We start from the raw sequence: 19,830 nt of genomic DNA on the forward strand, positions 1-19,830 counted from the left end.
AATTCTTAGATGACGAATGGTTAGGACGTTATTTTAGATACATATGTTTAGGACGGTAATTAGAATTAGATCACAATCATTAATCAGTTCACTTTCGCATTATTAAAAGAAATAAAAAATAAAGTGACTGCTCTCCCTGTGTTCGACCCGTAGCTACACTGATCCGTACGCTTGCGGTTACATTTTAAATCTCAACAAGTTTTTGGCGCCGTTGTCGGGGAGACAGTTCCATGTTATTTTTCACTTTCTTTTGGTAAATCGGAGTGCTTTATTTGCTTTGCTTTATATTTTTTCTTTTTTTTTTATTGAATTCCTGAGAATAACAACTTGCAATAATAGTTGTATCAGTGGAGGTCACCATGCCTCACAGTATGATAAAGACAGGTTTCGCCCTGTAGCAGTACCTCAGGAATTGACCTGAGCAACCCCGGATCCTTGTCGGTAAACTCCCAAAAAGCAAAAAAAAAAAAATAAAAAATAAATAAATAAAAAAATCAAAAAAATCAAAAAAATCATCAAAAAGTTTTGCTATCCATTCTTTTGTGCTTGTCTTACTTTAGTTGTGGAAAGTTTTTCTGTTGCATGAGTGTTAAGTGGGTACGTAATACTAAGAATCGGTTAGAAAGAAGAGATCCAACAAGTAGTGACCCTATACGTTTGCTCTCTCTAAAACCCTTCAATATGGGAGACCAACAGCAAAACCCTTCACCTAAATCTCTGAAAGATAGGTTCTACCCTGCTAGAACAGCCCAACCTTCCTGTATAGTTCTACCACAAGCCCAGGGCAATAATTTTGAACTCAAATCTCAATACATCACTATGTTGTCCCACTTCCATGGGTTGACCTCTGAGGATGCATACCTATTTCTAAGGGAATTTAAAAAGGTATGTGTTCTAATTAAGATCCAACAGTTTTCTGATGATGCTGTTAAGCTTAGGTTTATCACTTTTGCATTGAAAGACCAAGCTAAGAAGTGGTTGTATGGATTACCCACAAATTCCATAACCTCATGGGAACAGTTCACAGTTGTCTTCCTTAAGAAGTTTTCCCCAACTCACAAGACCAATAAGCTTAGAAGTGATATCCTTCAGTTTAGGCAAAAGCCTAGTGAGTCATTTTCCAAACTTATGGAGAGATTCAAGGATCTACTCCAAGAATGCCCCCACCATGGCCTAGACCTATGGCATTTATGTCAAATAATTTATGAGGGTATTGATTACCCAACTAAACAAATGATAGAATCTATGTGCCCTGAGGGATTCACATCCTTTACAGATGAAGAAAAGGCATGGGAATTCTTACTTGACTTAGCTGACAAAACCCGTGAATGGGAATCAACCCAAGAGAGTGAAAGAACTATAAGAGGAAAAGGATATTTTGTGGATGGGATAGTAGCCAAGGAAGCCCATTTGGATATCCTAATCAAGAGGATTGAGGCTATTGTTCCTAGAGAGTCATAGAAGAATGCCCTAACACCTCTGGGGGCACTTCTAATGATAGTGTTAATGCCTTATACCAGAATAATCCATATAGTAACACATACAATCCAGGATGGAGAAATCACCCAAATTTTTCTTGGAATCAGGGCAACCAAGCAGGACCTTCCAATTTCTATAATCAAGGTCAACCTGGACCCCAAAGGCCTCCCTTTGCACAACAATCTTTTTCTCAAAATACTTTTCCTAGGTCAAATGTAGGACCTCAGGCGAGTTTTCCTAGGGCCCCTCTTCTATCATCTTATCAGCAACCCCCTGGGTTTACCAACACTGGAGAGGCAAGTAGAATAAATGACTTGGAAAAAAATATGGCCCTCCTCATGACAAGCCATCAAAATCTTACGAGAGAACTTACCCAAGTTGTCTCAATTATGCATGAGAGGAGAAGGAACTTTACCCAGTCAACCAGAGCCTAACCCTAGGCATCATCAGCCTGTTAGTTCACAAGGACCAACTAATGCACCACTGAATATAGTACAAGGTCAGACTCAATAAGGGCCCTCTAACCAATGTAATGTTGTTTATGCCCTTAGGAGTGGTAGAGAGTACCTACAGAGCTTTCCTAAATCTTCCCCATCTATTACTCCTGTTAACTCTTCTTCAGTTGAGGACACAAATGTGCCTCTTGCTCCAGGTTCGTCTGATGAACCTAAAGATTTTTCTGAAACTAAAGATGATTTGGTTGAGGAAACCAAAAATGATTCTTCTGAACAGGGGCAAATCCCTAACAGTCCTTATGTTCATCCTGTCCCATTTCCTAATCGCTTGGTAAACAAAAAGAAGACTGCTTCCATGGACAAAATTTTAGAAGTCTTCAAAAAGGTAGAAATAAACATCCCTCTTTTGGATGCCATATCCCAGATCCCCACCTATGCAAAGGTACTGAAAGATTTGTGTACTCACAAATGTATCACTAGTGTGCCCAAAAAGGCGTTCTTGGCAGGTAACATTAGTTCCATAATTACTCAGCCTATAGCAGCCAAGTATAAGGATCCAGGGAGCCCTACCATATCTTGTGTCATAGGTAACACCTATATTGAGCATGCCTTACTTGACCTTGGCGCAAGTGTGAATCTTTTACCTTACCATGTGTACAAGTTACTAGGATTAGGAGAATTGAAAGCCACTGGAACTACTCTTCAGTTGGCAGATAGATCTGTTAAGATTCCTAAAGGGATGGTTGAGGATGTCTTACTAAAGGTGGGGGAATTTATTTTCCCTATTGATTTCATTGTGTTAGATACTAAGCCCTTCTCAACCAAGGATGAGATCCCAATAATTCTAGGAAGACCATTCTTGGCTAGCAGTAATGCATTAATCAATTGCCGGAATGATTTCCTAAGATTATCTTTTGGTAACCAAACTGTTGAGTTTAACTTGTTTAGGATTGGCAAGCAACCACATATGGAAGAAGAGATCAATATGCTTGAGGATTTTCTGGATTTTTCCTATGATTTAGTTACCAACTTTGATATTGATTTTGATTCAGAATTCCAACAGTATATGGATGAGTTGGATGATAAGAGTGAAAATTTCTTTTCTGAAGTCTTGAGTCTTCACACACTTGTGGAGCCCTTAGGACCCCTTTCCAATTCCATTCCCAAACCTTCCATAGTTGAGCCCCCTAAGCTAGATCTTAAGGAGTTGCCATCTAATTTGAGATATGCTTTCCTAGGGCCTGACCAGTCTCTTCCTGTAATAATTTCTTCAAATTTGACTTCTAGCCAGGAAGAGGAGTTACTTAAAGTGTTAAAAGATAATAAGGAAGCCCTAGGTTGGACCATGGCTGATATCAAGGGTATAAGCCCTTCCATTGTGCAACATCATATACATCTTATGGAGGATTCCAAACCATCCACGGAACCCCAAAGAAGAGCTAACCCAGTGATGATGGAAGCTATTAAGAAAGAGATCCTAAAGTGCTTGGATCATGGAATAATTTATCCTATTTCTGGCAGCCAATGGGTAAGCCCAGTTCATGTAGTGCCTAAGAAGTCTAGTGTGACTGTAGTTCCTAATGCCAATAATGAGTTGATCCCTACCCGTGTCCAAACAGGATGGCGTGTGTGCATTGACTACAGGAAATTAAATGCGGCAACCTGGAAGGACCACTTCCCATTGCCATTCATTGACCAGATGTTAGAGAGGTTAGCTGGACATGAATACTATTGCTTTCTTGATGGATATTCCGGCTATAACCAAATCCCAATTGCTTTAGAGGACCAACATAAGACCACTTTTACATGCCCATATGGAACATTTGCTTACAGGCGTATGCCCTTTGGGCTTTGCAATGCCCCTGCTACGTTCCAACGATGCATGATGAGCATTTTTTCTGACATGGTCGAAAAATTCTTAGAAGTATTTATGGATGACTTTTCAATTCATGGGAATTCCTATTCTGAATGTCTTCATCATCTTTCCCTAGTTTTGAAAAGATGCATATCTAAGAATTTGGTTTTGAATTGGGAGAAATGTCATTTTATGGTTAAATCTGGTATTGTTTTAGGCCATGTAATATCCAAGGAGGGAATTAAGGTAGATAGAGCCAAAGTGGATTTAATTGATAATTTACCACCTCCTCAATCTGTTAAGGATGTTCGGTCTTTTCTAGGGCATGCAGGCTTCTACAGAAGGTTTATTAAGAACTTTAGTCAGTTAGCCCGACCTCTCACCTCATTACTTGTCAAAGATCAGACTTTTGAGTTTTCCAAAGAGTGCCTAGAATCCTTCAAGCAACTTAAGAAGGAGTTGACCAATGCACCCATTGTTCAACCACCTGTTTGGACTGAACCTTTTGAACTGATGTGTGATGCTTCGGATTTTGCCATAGGAGCAGTTTTAGGTCAAAGGATTAATAAGTTGCCCACTGTCATTTACTATGCTAGTAGGACCTTAAATGATGCACAACTCAATTATACAACCACTGAAAAAGAATTTTTAGCTGTTGTGTTTGCATTAGAAAAGTTTCGGTCTTACTTAGTTGGTTCACATGTGGTGGTGTATACTGATCATTCTGCCCTCAGATACCTAGTTCAGAAGAAGGATGCCAAAGCCCGTCTCATTAGGTGGGTTTTACTTTTGCAAGAGTTTGATTTAGAAATTAGGGATAAGAAAGGAGTTGAAAACCTAGTTGCAGACCATTTATCCTGGCTTCCCAATTCCTTGACTGTTGATTCTCCAGTCAACGAGAACTTTCCAGATGAACAATTATTTGCAATGTCCAGTGAACCATGGTTTGCTGACATTGTCAACTTCTTAGTTTCAGGTGTGACTCCGGATCACTGGTCCACCCAAGATAAGTATAGGTTTCATTCCCAAGTTAAGCACTTTTTCTGGGATGATCCTTATTTGTTTAAGATATGTCCAGATCAGATTATCCGACGATGTGTTCCTGATCATGAACAACATTCCATTCTCTCTTTTTGTCATGATCATGCATGTGGTGGACACTTTGGACCTAAGAAGACTGCCGCAAAGGTTCTCCAATGCGGATTTTATTGGCCCACTCTTTTTAAAGATGCTTTTGATTTTTGCAAGGCTTGCCCTGCCTGCCAGTCTTTTGGCCATATCAATAAGAGAAACATGATGCCCCTCAACCCTATTTTGGTAGTTGAGATCTTTGATGTTTGGGGCATCGATTTTATGGGACCATTCCCTAATTCCTTTGGGAATTTGTACATACTTTTGGCCGTTGATTATGTTTCTAAATGGATAGAGGCCATACCTTGTAAATCTAATGATCACAAAGTGGTGGTCCAGTTTCTCAAAGAGAACATTTTTTTCCCGCTTTGGTGCACCACGTGCAATAATTAGTGATAGGGGTACTCATTTTTGTAATCGGCCTTTTGAGGCCTTAATGAAAAAGTATGGGATCACTCATAAGTTATCTACCCCTTATCACCCCAAAACTAGTGGCCAAGTGGAGGTGTCTAATAGGCAGATCAAACAAATCTTGGAGAAAACTGTTAATCCCAACCGTAAGGATTGGTCCCTTAGGCTCATTGATGCCTTGTGGGCCCATCGGACTACATTCAAGACCGACCTTGGTCAGTCTCCCTACCGTTTGGTGTATGGAAAAGCTTGTCACTTACCAGTTGAGTTGGAGCATAAGGCCTTTTGGGCCATTAAGAAGCTTAACTTTGATTTGTCTGATGTGGGAATTCATCGTAGGCTCCAACTATCTGAGTTGGAGGAACTTAGGAATGAAGCCTATGAAAGTTCTAGAATTTACAAGGAAAAGACCAAAGCTTTCCATGATAAACACATTCTGTGTAAATCTTTTGCAATTGGTGATAAGATCTTATTGTACAACTCTCGATTGCATCTTTTTCCTGGTAGACTTAGATCCCGATGGGATGGCCCATTTATTGTTCATAATGTATATCCCCATGGAGCTATGAAGATTTTGAATCCAGGAACAGGGGTAATTTTCAAGGTTAATGGTCAGCGTTTGAAACCGTTCCTTGAGTTTCCCACTACTAGTAGTGAAGAGGTCATGGATCTCCATGAACCTCTTTACACTGATGACTAATTTTTAATCAGGTATGACCCCCTTGCATTGTCTTTGCTTTTAATTTTTTCCATGCATTGAGGACATTGCATGTCTTAAGTGTGGGGGAGGGAAACCAGTTTTTGTTTTTTTTCTTTCACTTTGTTTTGTTTGTTTTTCTTTTTATTTTTGAGCTTGATAAGGATGAAGTCCTACTTTGGCTTTTAGCTAATGATCAGACCATTCGGATGCTTGATGTATGAAAATAAAAGTTTTGACGAAGGTACCCATTTTGAACGTATAAAACCCTGTTGAGAAGAAAGAAATAAGCATGTGTCTTGAGATGGGACTTTCTTTTGAAAAATAAGAGACCCCTGTTTCATGGTGATGGACCATATGTAAGTCTGTGGGTTCCTTGTACTTTTGATTTGGAGTTGAGACCTTCTTTTTAATTTGGCATGGGTTGACAAATGCACAATTTTAAATGAAATGTGAAATGTGGTATAAAGAAGAATAAGAGTTGATTCCCTTGGAACTAGACAGGGCATTGCGCCTCAGGAAGCATGGTGTCTTGATCGAAATTCCTTGGGAGGAAACTTCTGAAGTAACTCTAGCATCACTGCCTTTGTGGACATATGCAAAAAGCGAAGCTACATAGTAACTTGGGTGTCTGGTGTTTGCTCCACCATGTCATTCAAGCCAAAAGTAGTGGAGTAGAATAGAGTTTATTATTCTAAAAAAAAAAAAATGTGCAAATGTCATTATTGCTTAGTAACATGTTTGGTCAAAAACACTCCAACGCCTTAGTCATTGGTTTCCTATTTCTTCACAAGTGGTTTTTCCTTAAGATAAGGATGTTTTGGAAGAGACGAGGTGAGTTCCAAATTAAGAAATATGTTAGTGCCTGGAATTGATAAAGGGTAATAAAAGTTCAAGTGTGGGGGTCCCTTGTAAGAGAAATTATCTTTGCTCCGGATTGGTATGGGCCTTACCTTTAGCCAAAGTTGGGATTTGTTTATTTTGAATTTTGGGTGTATATTCACTGCAAACACCCACGAGACACAACTCGTCCACTAGGGGTGACCTAGAGGTTTAAAGGCTTGTTGCACATGCTAAGTGCAACCGTGATTCCTACGAAAGTGAGTTAGGTTTTCTTTGTTTTTATTCTTTTCTTTTTGTTTTGCTCGAGGACTAGCAAAGTCTAAGTGTGGGGGAATTCTGATAAGCTCATTTATGTGTGAAATCTAGGGTAGTAAAACATGTATTTTACATATTTAGAATGGAGCTACCTTGGGTTTTACTCTCTTTTTGCAGGCTTTATATTTTCAAGGCCTTAAGGACTATCAGGCGCTATATCTTCAATTTTACACGTAAAGAGGTCCTATTTCTTTCCATGGTTACGAAGAGGATGAAATTCTGAGCAAGATGGACGTGTTCAATTAAAAGTACACATTCGTTTGGTCACCCGTACAAATGATTATTCTTTTCGGGTCAGAAAAAGAATAATGGATCAGAACTGAACCGAGATGCAGAACTAGCCCGTTTGTAATTGTCCCAGAGGTATAAGGAATACTCAAAATTCCAACAAGGATCGATGGACCACATCATTAAGTGATTAAAGATTTGTTTTTGGTAACAACAACTACCTAGCGTAGTTGGTGAGCTATGATGTACAAAATTCTCTTGCTCACCAAGAGGTCTCAAGTTTGAATCTTATGGTTGTTTTTTTTAGAAGATTTTGTTGATGATTTCCTGCTTTTCACTCACTTAAAGCACTAAGGGCATGGAGGGGATTTCCACATCAAATTAGAAGCAAGGAAAATCGTGGAAGCAAGAAGAGAAGAAAAAAAAGGAAAGAGAAAAAAAGGGGAGAAACAAAGATTGTCCAAATCTTCTCTCTCCTCCACATCATCATCCACCAAAAGATTGTCCAAATCACATAAAGCAAGAAGGAAGAAAATCGTCCCTAGGAGAGAGAAAAAGAAGAAAAATAAATTAGAAAAAGAAAGGAAAGAAAATAAGAAAAAAATTATAGGAAAATTATTTCTCTCTTCTCTCTCCTCCACCTTAGCACTTTTGGTCTCAAAAGATCTCACAATCAATTGTGGGTTTCTCTCTTTTAGGAAAAAATTGTTACCCTACCTCCCCATTCCCTATAAATACAACTCATGTAAAAGGAGGAGAGACAATTCATTCTTCTTCTAGTTTTTTTTTTAGTTGCTCTCTCTTTCTCTTGCTCTCTCTTTAGTTCTAGTTCTTCTCTATTTTTGCTTTAATCACTTTTGTAATAGTTTTTTTTATGTCAATTAATGCAAGCACTCTTTTATTTTTATTCAGCTTTTTTTATGTTTATGATTTATGCAATTGAGTTGTAATTTTTTAAGTTATAGTTCTAGGCTTAGATCTAGGTGACAAGATCACGAGCCGTGGAGCAATTTTTTTTCAAGTTCAAGCATTGATTCAAGTAAGTAGGCTCCTTCAGTAGTTTTCTCTCCCCCCTCTCATTCCCTCTTCTGACTACCCTTTCTTTCTTAATTTAGGATTTTTATTTTCAGTCGTTACATTATTGTTATCCCTTTCCCCCAAGGTTCATGGCTAGTGTATGTGTTGGTTTTGCCCCTCCTAACCATAGAAACATCAATTTATTGCTTTTATTTTAATTGTCTCCCTTTCCCTAAAGTCAAGTAGAGTAACCCTTGTAAGAGTGACTCTCTGGTCAAGTAGGGAAGCTCATATTATGATGCATCCCTCGGGCTAAGTAGAGAAACCTACTTGTGAGTCTCTCTCTAGCTTTATTCCCTTTCTTTTACTTATTTTTATTTCAGTATTTTTTTTCTTTTATTTATTTATTTTTTTTTAATTGCATGGGTTGTTTATTTTCAGTTATTTATTTATTTAATTTTAATTGCGTGGCTTGCGTCTTTAAATTCTTAGATGACGAATGGTTAGGACGTTATTTTAGATACATATGTTTAGGACGGTAATTAGAATTAGATCACAACCATTAATCAGTTCACTTTCGCATTATTAAAAGAAATAAAAAATAAAGTGGCTGCTTTCCTAAAAATTTTAATTCCTCTGAAACAATCAAGATCCCTGTAGGCGTTGAGAAGTCGAGAAAGCCACTCCATGGCCACAATAAATAGAAAGGGGCTCAATGGGCTTCCTTGTCTGATCCCTCGGGTAGGTTCAAAATGATTCAAAGAAGATCCATGGAGTTTAATAGAAAAAGACGAAGAGCTTACTAGTTTACAAATAAGGTCTCCCCATTTGTCCCCAAATCCTAGGAAATCAAAAATAGCCCTCAAGTAACCCCATTCTAGCCTACTGTAAGCTTTTTCCATATCCAATTTAATAGCAGCAAAACCAGCCTTTCCTTTTTTCCTTTTGAGGGAATGAAAGATCTCTTGGGCAATGACAATATTGTCAATAACCTGTCTACTAGGGACAAAAGCAACTTGGCAAGGAGACATGAATTTATGGAGATGAGGTTTAAGACTATTAGCCATAATTTTTCCAATGAATTTATAAAAAAATATTGCATAGGCTAATAGGATGGAAATCTCCCACGACAAAAGCCTTTTCAGATTTGGGGATTAAGCAAATAAGGGTGTGGTTAATACTAGCAAGAAGGGATACCTTAGATAAGAAAGAATTTACAAGTTTCTAGATGTCTGGTTCAACAAGGTCCCAAAATTGTTGGTAAAAAACTGCTTGGAAACCATCAGGGTCAGGGACCTTGAAAGCACCAATGGAGAAAACAGAGGACCGGATTTCTTCAGGGGTAGGGGGTATAGAGAGGAGGGAGGTATCAAAATCAGGGATAGGAGAAAAAAGACTTTCAACAAAGGATGGATCAAGGGGGTTAGAAGTAGTAAATAGATTTGCAAGAAACAAGAAAAGGTCTTTGATTTTCTCTCCAGAGGAGGAGAAAATAAATTCAATCTTCCTTCTTCTGTTGTGAACTTTAGAGCTGGTATGATGAAATTTAGCATTACGATCCTCATCATTGATATAGGAATGATAGGATTTCCAGAATCAGAAGTATTCCTCAACATTCTAAATCCAGTCCAGATTAGAAGAGATAGAAGCTAAGTTCTCAAAAGGGGGAATGGAGAGATATTCTAGCTTAAGAGATGAGTCCAACAGATACTTTTTTCAGATTATCAATATACCCAAAGGTGTTCCTATTCCTTCTTCCAAAAAGTCTACTGAAGCAAGCAATCTTCTCCACCACCATTTCTCTCAGCAAAAAAAAGGGAAGTCAGAATGAAAGCTCCAAGCATGTTGATAGTGGAAGAGTTTCTTATAGCTGAAGCTCATCAGAGATGTATGAAAAATGATGGGGTTATGATCCAATCCTGTCACACCCCACTCTTACAGAAATGAGCTGATGATCGAATTAACTCTGGTTAACTCACAAACCTACCAAGATCAATAATGCAGTAACTGCAATACAGCATATATCTACTAAACTAAGATAAGACATGTATTTTTAGCGAAAGACCTATTCATAATAATACCTGCAATTGTTTCCTAAATATTTGATACCTAATTGAGTTATAAAAGTTATATACATTTAGGCCTTATTTAAGTATCAAGTCATCAAAAGGGAGTACATCAAAATAATAAAAAAGAATCACTCAGGAGTCACTATTGTAATGCAGCATAATCCTCGCACATGCAATCAGCACCGTACTCAAACTTATCAAGGACCCACCAGTCCCCAGAGGGAAACTCCACAGTGGGGCCCGGCTCCTGATCTCCAAGCAAGTAACCTATAAAACCACTAAAAAGAGTTGTGCACGTGGGATGAGCTCATTAGCCCAGTAAGTGGAAAGGAATACCACACAAGGAAAATCACATAAATAGTCACAACATATATGCATCTATATGTATGCAATTAATTTTAATCTTATTTGCCTAACAACATTACTAGGTCATACGCTATGTGCTACTCACAACCACAGTGCACGTATGCCCCAGGTACGAGCCGCGAACCCCATCCCACGATACGCCCATAGGGTTGTAGGAGAAGGCCCACTGTTGGCATCAAAATTTAAAATGCAAGTCGACTCCTAGCAAATTTAAATGACAGAAAGTAAATGAGTGACTCCACCTGGAATAAAAGCAGTATGATCGGCCATCTAAATAAACCACTAAAGTTACCGACTGTCCTAGTGATCAGTCATGCGTACTTCTAACACTGTAGGAGTTTGATAACCGCAACCCGATGCTTTAACCTAATAGTAACCCAACATGTAAATCCTGTTGGGAAGGGTCATAGCATAAAGGAGTATAAAAATCCTAGTCGCATACTTCTATATGAGTATAGTACGATTACACGATGGCACCGCATCCAATTCCACGAGCCACCATGCACCCATTTTCAAGCTGACTATGGCATCTAAAATCTAGCATGGATATCATGTCCAAATGAGATTCCTCCATCACATACATCAATACATAATAAGTACTCAATTATAATATAAAGCATAGCATATTATGTAAATGCACAGTCAAATACGTGATATGGCATATGTGATGTCTAGTCTACACACAAGTGGCATGATGATATGGCTAGCCTAACATATGTTAAATGATGCATAAATTCTGAAATTAAATCAGAGTCCACTCCTCACTTACCTGTATATGTACACAGTGCTTGTACCCGGCATGTAAGAGATTCGATGTGTGGGTACGCGTATAATGAGTGTAACCTATCATAAACATAATGGATTATCATTTCACTATTTTAGGGTCAAAATCATCATGTTTGAACACTAAAATCGGGTTTAGAATCATAAATGGGGGATACCCATCCAATTTGGACCCATTCTGGGCATTATGGAAAGACAGGTGGGCATGAGCCAAAGACAAGCAGGCTTCGTAGCCCACTGATTTCATGCCCGCTGGTTACACCAAAGCCTATAATTTGAGTTCTGGAAACTCAGGTGGGCCAGAACTCAAAGACAGATGGGCATAAAACACCCCCAGTCTTGAAACGAAGATTTCCCCCCTTCTTCCCCATCATCTCTTCGGCTTGGGAAACTCGTTTGGGGTCGATCCGGTGACTCAAATCGCTCATCTAAGATCCAATCATGTATTATCAACCTAGATCTAAGATCAAATCAAAAGAAAAAAGGAGATTGTTACCTCTTTCTTAAGAACACAAATGAAACCCCAAATTTCACTTCTTTTGCTCAAGAACTTCCAAATACTCTAGATTTTTACAAACACTCCTTCCAAATCCTTCAAAATCATTCTACGCACCTTCCATTAGTCCTTAGATTTTATTATTCATACAAGATTAGCAAGATCCAAGTGGGTTCTTTCCCAAAAATAAAAAAGAAGGTGTAAGAAAGAGGGTTTTTCCAGGAATCCTTGGAATGTGTACAATACCTACCTCAAATAAAAAATCTTAGTGAGCTAATCATTAATCCAGGCTCAAATATCAAGACCCAGCTCTAGTGAAGCTCTACGGTCGATTTCCCTTCTTCTTTCTTCTTCTTCTTCCTCTTTTTTTCTATCTTCTTCTTTCTCTCTCTTCTTTACTCTCCCACTGACCAATTACCATTAATGAGGGAAAAGACAATAAACATCACCCCCTTTATACCTAGGCCCCCAAAAATATCTTCTAATCATAGGTGGGTACTTCTCAGTTGGGCATTCTCAGGTGGGTATATCTCAGGTGGGTATTCTCGGGTGGATATTCTCAGGTGAGTATACCTCAGGTGGGTATTCCTAGGTGAGTATATCTCAAGTGAGCATATCTCAGGTGGGTATATCTTAGGTGAGTTTATCTCAAGTGGGTATATCTCAGGTGAGTATACCATTCTAGTCAGCCCATTGCTAGTGTTTCACTTGGACTTCAATGGAGACAAACCCATACTTATAATTAAATTGCATAGGCACCCAAAATTACTAGCACATACCCTTACTTCTTGCACATAGCCTCGTTGTGCGTGCAAATGCAAGGCTTCGGTGCACAGATTGCACTTGGCACCCGCTCAGTCTTGTCGGGCCAACCCAAGTTCAAGGTCACTCTTGCTACCATGTTCCATATGGTACTTGCATCAGTTTGCTCCGTTTCAGCCCTTATATGATCAAACCAAGTCAATACGAGTAATTAGACCGGGATTAGAAAGTAGGGTATCACATTACCCCCCTTTTTTGAAAATTTCATCCCTGAAATTGTAGTACCTAGTTGTTCAAAAAGTTGAGGATATAAGGTTTGAATATCCTCCTCTTTCTTCCAAGATGCCTCTTCGATCGGGTTGTTGGCCCACCGAATCTTCACAAAAGCGATAGAGCAGTTGCAGAGAGTTTTCACCTTCTGGTCTAAGATCTGAGCTGGATGTTCTTCATATGTCATATCAACCTCTAAGTACTCCAGTTCCATAGGTAGCATGTGGGGTGGATCATGAACGTACTGCTTCAACATGGATACATGAAAGATATTGTGGACACTGCTGAGGGAAGGTGGTAATGCCAACATGTATGCTATTGCCCCAACTCGCTTCAAAATCTCAAATGGCCCAATATATCTCGAACTTAACTTTCCTTTCTTGTGAAATCTACGCAGACCTTTGGTAGGAGATATTTTGAGGAACACTTTCTCTCCCACTTGGAATTCTATTTCCTTCCTACGGCTATCTGCATAGCTCTTTTGATGTGACTGGGTTGTTTTAATTCTTTCTCTAATGACATTGACTTTATCACATGTCATCTGAATCATCTCTGGTTCAAGCATTCGACGTTCACCTACTTCGTCCCAGTACAGAGGAGTTTTGCACATTCTACCATATAATGCTTTATATAGAGCCATCCCAATTGTAGCTTGGTATCTGTTGTTGTAAGCAAACTCCATAAGAGGTATATATTCCTCCCAATTGCCACTCATTTCCAAGGCATAGGTTCGAAGGATATCTTCTAATATCTATATGGTCCGCTCAGACTGTCCATCTGTCTATGGATGGAAGGTCGTACTCAAATCCAATTGTGATCCCAAGGCTTGCTGGAAGCTCTTCCAGAATCTGGAGGTAAACCTTGGGTCTCTGTCTAATACAATGCTCACTGGTACATCATGCAAGCATACCATATTATCCATGTAAAGCTGCACTAGCTTATCCATGGTGTAATTGGTCCTGATCAAACTAAAGTGAGCTGTCTTAGTAAGCCTGTCAACTACTACCCAAATAGCATCCATTCCCTTAGGTGTATGTGGTAGTCCGGTGACGAAGTCCATTGTAATGTTATCCCACTTCCATTCAAGTACTGGGAGTGGTTGAAGAGTGTCAAAAGGTCGATGCCATTCAGCTTTGACTTTTTGACATGCAAGGCAAGTCGACACATATAGAGCTATTGTGAACTTCATTGCTAGGCTACCAGTAGTGCTGCTTTAGGTCTTTGTACATCTTGGTACTTCCAGGGTGAAGAGAGTACTCAGAACTACTTTTACTATTTTATCTTGTATTACCTCATCACAGGGTACACACAATCTGCCCCGAAACAATAGTGCCCCATCATTGGCTAATGTAAGGTTAGGGTCATTCATTGTTTGCTCTTGAATCTTCTCTCTGATCTGTTGTAATGGCTATTTCATTATAATTTCTTCCCTGATGGAAGAGTGTACCTGTAGAGCTGCCAAGGACAAAGGCAACTATTGAACATCATTTGCTTGGTGCTCTAGTTCCATGGTCACTTCCTCATACAAGAGGATTTCATCCATTAACATCGCCTCCTGTACGAGCTTTGGACTGATAGCTAGATAGGAAAGTGACACAGTTTGAGCTTTCTGGCTTAATGCATCTGCCACTACGTTGGCCTTCCCTGGGTGATACTGAATATCACAATCATAATCTTTTATAAGCTCAAGCCATCTCCTTTCTCTCATATTCAAGTCTTTTTGGATGAAAAAGTACTTAAAACTTTTGCGGTCACTGTATATTTCACACTTTTTACTATATAAGTAGTAACACCAAATCTTTAAGGCAAAAATGACCGCTTCTAGCTCTAAGTCATGGGTAGGGTAGTTCTTTTCATAGTCCTGCAACTGTCTAGATGCATATGCTACCACCTTGCCGTGTTGCATAAGTACATAGCCCAATCCGACTTTGGAAGCATCGGTATACACTGTCATTCCACCTTTGCCTTTAGGAATAGTCAACACTGGTGCTGACACTAGCCGCTTCTTCAGCTCTTGAAAGCTTTCTTCACACTCCCTTGACCAATCAAACTTTATATCCTTCCTAGTCAGCTTGGTCATTGGTGCTGAAATCCAAGAAAAGTTCTCGATGAAGCATCTATAGTAACCTGCCAAACCAAAGAAACTTCTAATTTCTGTTATACTCTTGGGTACCTTCCAATCTACTACGACTTTCATCTTATCCGGATCCACTTCAATTCCATTTTCAGACACCACGTGTCCTAGGAATCCAACATGTCTGAGCCAAAATTCACACTTGCTGAGTTTCGCATATTACTGTTTCTCTCAAAGTCTCTGTAGTACCATCCTCAAGTGTATTGCATGGTCTTCTTCTGACTTCGAGTAGATCAAGATATCATCAATAAAAATAATAACCCACTTTTCAAGAACATTATGAAACACTCGGTTTATCAAACCCATGAAAGTTGCTGGAGCATTGGTCAACCCGAAAGACAACATTAAGAACTCATAATGACCGTACCAAGTACTAAAGGCTATCTTTGGTATATCACAACTTTTTATTTTGAGTTGATAATACCCCGAACTAAGGTCAATCTTTGAAAATATCTTAGCACCTTGTAGCTAATCAAACATATCATCTATGCGTGGCAATGGATACCGGTTCTTGATGGTTAACTTGTTCAATTTCCGATAATCAATGCACATACGTAGGCTCCCATCTTACTTCTTAATAGACAACACTGGAGCACCCCAAAGTGATACACTTGGGCGTATGAATCTCTTCTTCAACAGATCTTGCAATTGTACTTGTAACTCTTTTAATTCTATTGGTGCCATTCTGTACAAAGCCTTGGACATCAGAGCAGCTCCAAGAATCAAATCTATAGCAAATTCCAACTCCCTGTCAAGTGGTAGCTGAGTCATATCATCTGGAAAGACGTCTGGGAACTCTTTAACTATCCCTACTTCCTCTAGAGGTGTGATGTAATACCCTACTTCTTAAACCCGGTCTGATTACATGGTTGACCCGGTTTAACTGTGCAGGACCCGAACCGGAGAGACTTAGAGTGGGTTCCTTATGGACTATGATGGCAAGGGTGACCTTAAACACCGGTTGGGCCGACAAGTCCAAGCCAGTGCTAGAAGAGACGGGAATACCCAAGCCGTGTACATGCACCTATCATAAGGCCATGTACGGATAAAGCAGGTATGTAGCCGTATATTAAGGCGCATACGTATATTACATCGTATGCCAAGGGCGAGGTTCGCACCGAGGGCCGAATTCTATCAAAATCCCAAGTTTTCACCCTCAGGTGGGCTCATCCACCCACCTGAGTGACCCACCCATGTGAATTACTTAGTATTTTAAAGAAGTATATATAGCATTTATACTTTCTTTTCTTTTCTCATTTATGACACTCGTACGTTGGTGAGAGGAGTAAAGAGGAGAGAGAGAAGAAAGGGAATAAGAAGGGAAGAGAAGGAAGAAGAAGAAGAGATGGATGTCATCGGCGCCGAGGCTTGATCTCCACATTCCGGCGCCGGAAGAGTGATCTTCAACACTAGATCTACATTTAGAGGTAAGCAAGGTTAGGTTCCTTAAACTTTCACCTTACCCAAGTAAAACCCTTGATTCGAGTAGGGTTTCTTGAGATCCTGTAAATCCCCTTTGAAATGATGAATCTAAGGTTTAATAGATGATTTATGTGTTGATCTTGAAGGATTTGAAGAGGTATTGACAAGGTTGGAGAAGCATTGTGGATTTAAAGTGATTTTGGGGGTTTGAAGGTGTTCTTGAGCAAAGAAGGTAAGATGGCTTCCCATCACTTGAATCTAACCTAGATCTAGGTTAGAACCATCCTATAAGACTTTGAAAGTGTGAAGAACGGGTTTGGAAAAGCTCCATTTGAATCCCCAAAGAATGGAGGAAGTTGGGAAGAAATAGCAGGTTTCCCACCAAGACCGGTGGCCAACACCTGTGGGCCATCTGGCCCTCCTGTGGGCACCCGCCTGAGAGGGCAGGGCCCTCGGGCACCCGCCTGAGAGGGCAGGGCCCTCGGGCACAACCGGTGGGCCACCTTGCCCGCTGGTCTTAGTAGACCCCCTGGCCCAATCGACAGGCCAGACCGGTGGGCCAACCAGCGGGCTGACCTACCCGCCTGTCCAGACCGGTGGGCCAACTGGTGGGCCAGACAGGTGGGCTGTCTGACCCACCTGAGAGGCTCCAAATGTGATTCTTACGTCCGATTGGACCCAAATCGGACGTGCGACCTTCTTTTAACGTTCTAAACATGATTTTGTCATCGGATCTCGTTAATTTTGATCCTAAGATGATGAAATACTAACCCCGCTCACTCATGTTAGGTTCACCAAATCCTACGCTTCTCACACCGGATCTCACCCATACTGAACGGGAATCCTTGTACACTACAGGTAAGTGGGGAGAGGATGTTTGGCCTTGTTTCAAGGCATTGTTTGGCATTCATTTAATTGTATCTAGTCTAGCCACGCCATTATGAAAATGCTATGTAGATTAGTTCATCCTCACATTGTTATGCATGGGTGTTATGTTTACTTTCCATATGCCAAATGATAAGATGCTTATGTGATGAATGTTGACATCATTGTGCATAATGCATTAATAGGCTAGATGTCGTAGTCGGCTTGGAAACAAGTGCATTGGTGGCCCGTGGTATGGGATGTGGTGGCACTATGCAATCGTACGATTGTCATATAGGAGCATGCGGTTTAGGATTTTCATCATCCCGTGATATGACCCTTCCCAGCAGGGGTTAAGGTGTTGGGTTACCATTTGGGGGGAAGCAATGGTCGCGGTTGTCGGGTCACTGTGGCGGTTAGACATAACGCCCGACGGGTCATTAGGACAGTCGGCAACCCCGGTGGTATATTCAAGAGGACCAATCGTACTGCTTTTAAATTGCTGGAGTCAGCACCTTTAGTTTCAGTCATTTACTTTTTTGTTGAGAGCCGGTGGTCGGTATGTTTTTACTTTTCTGAGTACTCACGGTGGGCCTTCTCCGACAGCCCTATGGGCGTATCGTGGGATGGAGTTCGCGGCTCGTACTCGGAGTATACGCGCACTGTGGCTGTAGTAGCACTAAACCAAAGACTTCATAATGTTGCCTAGGTGGATGTGATTTAAAATGTATTGCATAGCATATAGTGCATATGATTGTGTTTTGCTGTGTGGACTGCTGTGTGGTCCATCTTTCCACTTACTGAGCTAGTGAGCTCACCCCACATGTGCACCTCTTTTTAGATGATTTTACAGGTCATCCATCTGAAGAGCATGGATCAGGTCCCACGGTTGAGTTCCCTAAAGAGGACTAGTGGGCCCCTGAGGAGTTAGAGCACGACACTGATTGCTCGTGCGTGAGTTGTGCTACGGGACCGCAGTTCTGATGCCAAGCTGAGCTCCACTTTTGAGGCCGAGCTGAGCTCTACCATGTAATGCCGAGCTGGGCTCAACCTTTGATACCGAGCCGAGTTATATACTCTGATTTTTGGTGGTTTCCTTTTTGTACTTGATATGTGAATTGTACTTTTATTGTGTAATTATCATGCCTTCGGGCCCACATGTATATAACTATTGTATCACAATTCGGGTATCAAGTATTAGGGGAATATTCATAGGTAAACCAAGTCTTCCGTTGATCTGATAAGCTTTTATTAGTTGTGTATATGCTGTGGTGGAATACAGTATCAGATGATCCTGGCAGGTTTGGGTTAACCGGTGTTAACCCAGTCACTGGCCCAGTTCGGTGTGAATGGGGTGTGACAAACGGTGGTATCAGAGCATGATGCTCTGCTCCACTCACAGCATACCATTAGAATCTCGTAGAATCTATAATAGGAAAATGGGGTTGGGTTAATGTAAAAGCTCTAAGGAGTTAAAAGCCAAAGAAAGAAAGTATTAAAAAGGGTTGCATTTAGATGTTGCATTCATGGCATGCGTGAGAGTAGATAAAAAGTAAATAAGTTGGTGTTATAATCTATCGAGTACTAGTTTGACAAAATTTTTGCAGCATAACGGCGTAAAATGGGATTTTCAAAAATTTACACACAAACACCTGATAAACAACAGATATATAATATAACAATGATAAAAAAGGTAATAGTAGACACCACAACTAAACTACACAAGAATTCAAATATAAATTCATCACCAACCACTATCAAAACACATTATCCCACAAATAATTCCAGTTATAGTGCAAGTACAAGGAATGAGAAAAGAAATAAAATATACAACAAGATCCAATAACAGGAAACAGATAAGAAGTTGGTGTGGGCGAGCTAAGCCTTCACTGATCATCATCGTCGTCATCTATGATTACTACGTTCGCCGGAGGTCTAGAGTTGACGTCGAGGCGATGGTCGTAGTAGTCAAACCTCGCATTCACCAGCTGTACCTCCCTCTATAGTCGGCCAAAATCTACTGAGATGGCGTTGGCCGTGGTTCTCAAGTCCTGGCCCAGTTGGAGAAAGGAGTTCTCCAAGGTAGCCTGCCTCTCCAGGATGCGTTCTTCCCTGGAAGCACTCTCGTCCAACCTTCTTAGCAGCTGATTTTGGCCATCCTTCAAGGCCCGCATGGTGGACATCATGCCTTCAAAATTGTATGCACCACTCTTAGGTGCTGGGGCTCTATGCT

General features: G+C 40.3%; 1 long non-coding RNA gene and 1 other non-coding gene across 2 annotated transcripts in view; both read right to left on the bottom strand.

The window, feature by feature from the left end:
• LOC122081482 overlaps positions 1–19,830 on the bottom strand; it is a 48,131-nt gene that overhangs the window by 7,968 nt on the left and 20,333 nt on the right. The window lies entirely within an intron of this gene.
• LOC122082910 lies at positions 1,069–1,175 on the bottom strand. Its single transcript, XR_006141450.1, has one exon. It is a non-coding gene; the product is annotated as a small nucleolar RNA R71 (small nucleolar RNA).

Source organism: Macadamia integrifolia, chromosome 6 (assembly GCF_013358625.1).
Source record: "Macadamia integrifolia cultivar HAES 741 chromosome 6, SCU_Mint_v3, whole genome shotgun sequence".
Lineage (NCBI taxonomy): Eukaryota > Viridiplantae > Streptophyta > Magnoliopsida > Proteales > Proteaceae > Macadamia > Macadamia integrifolia.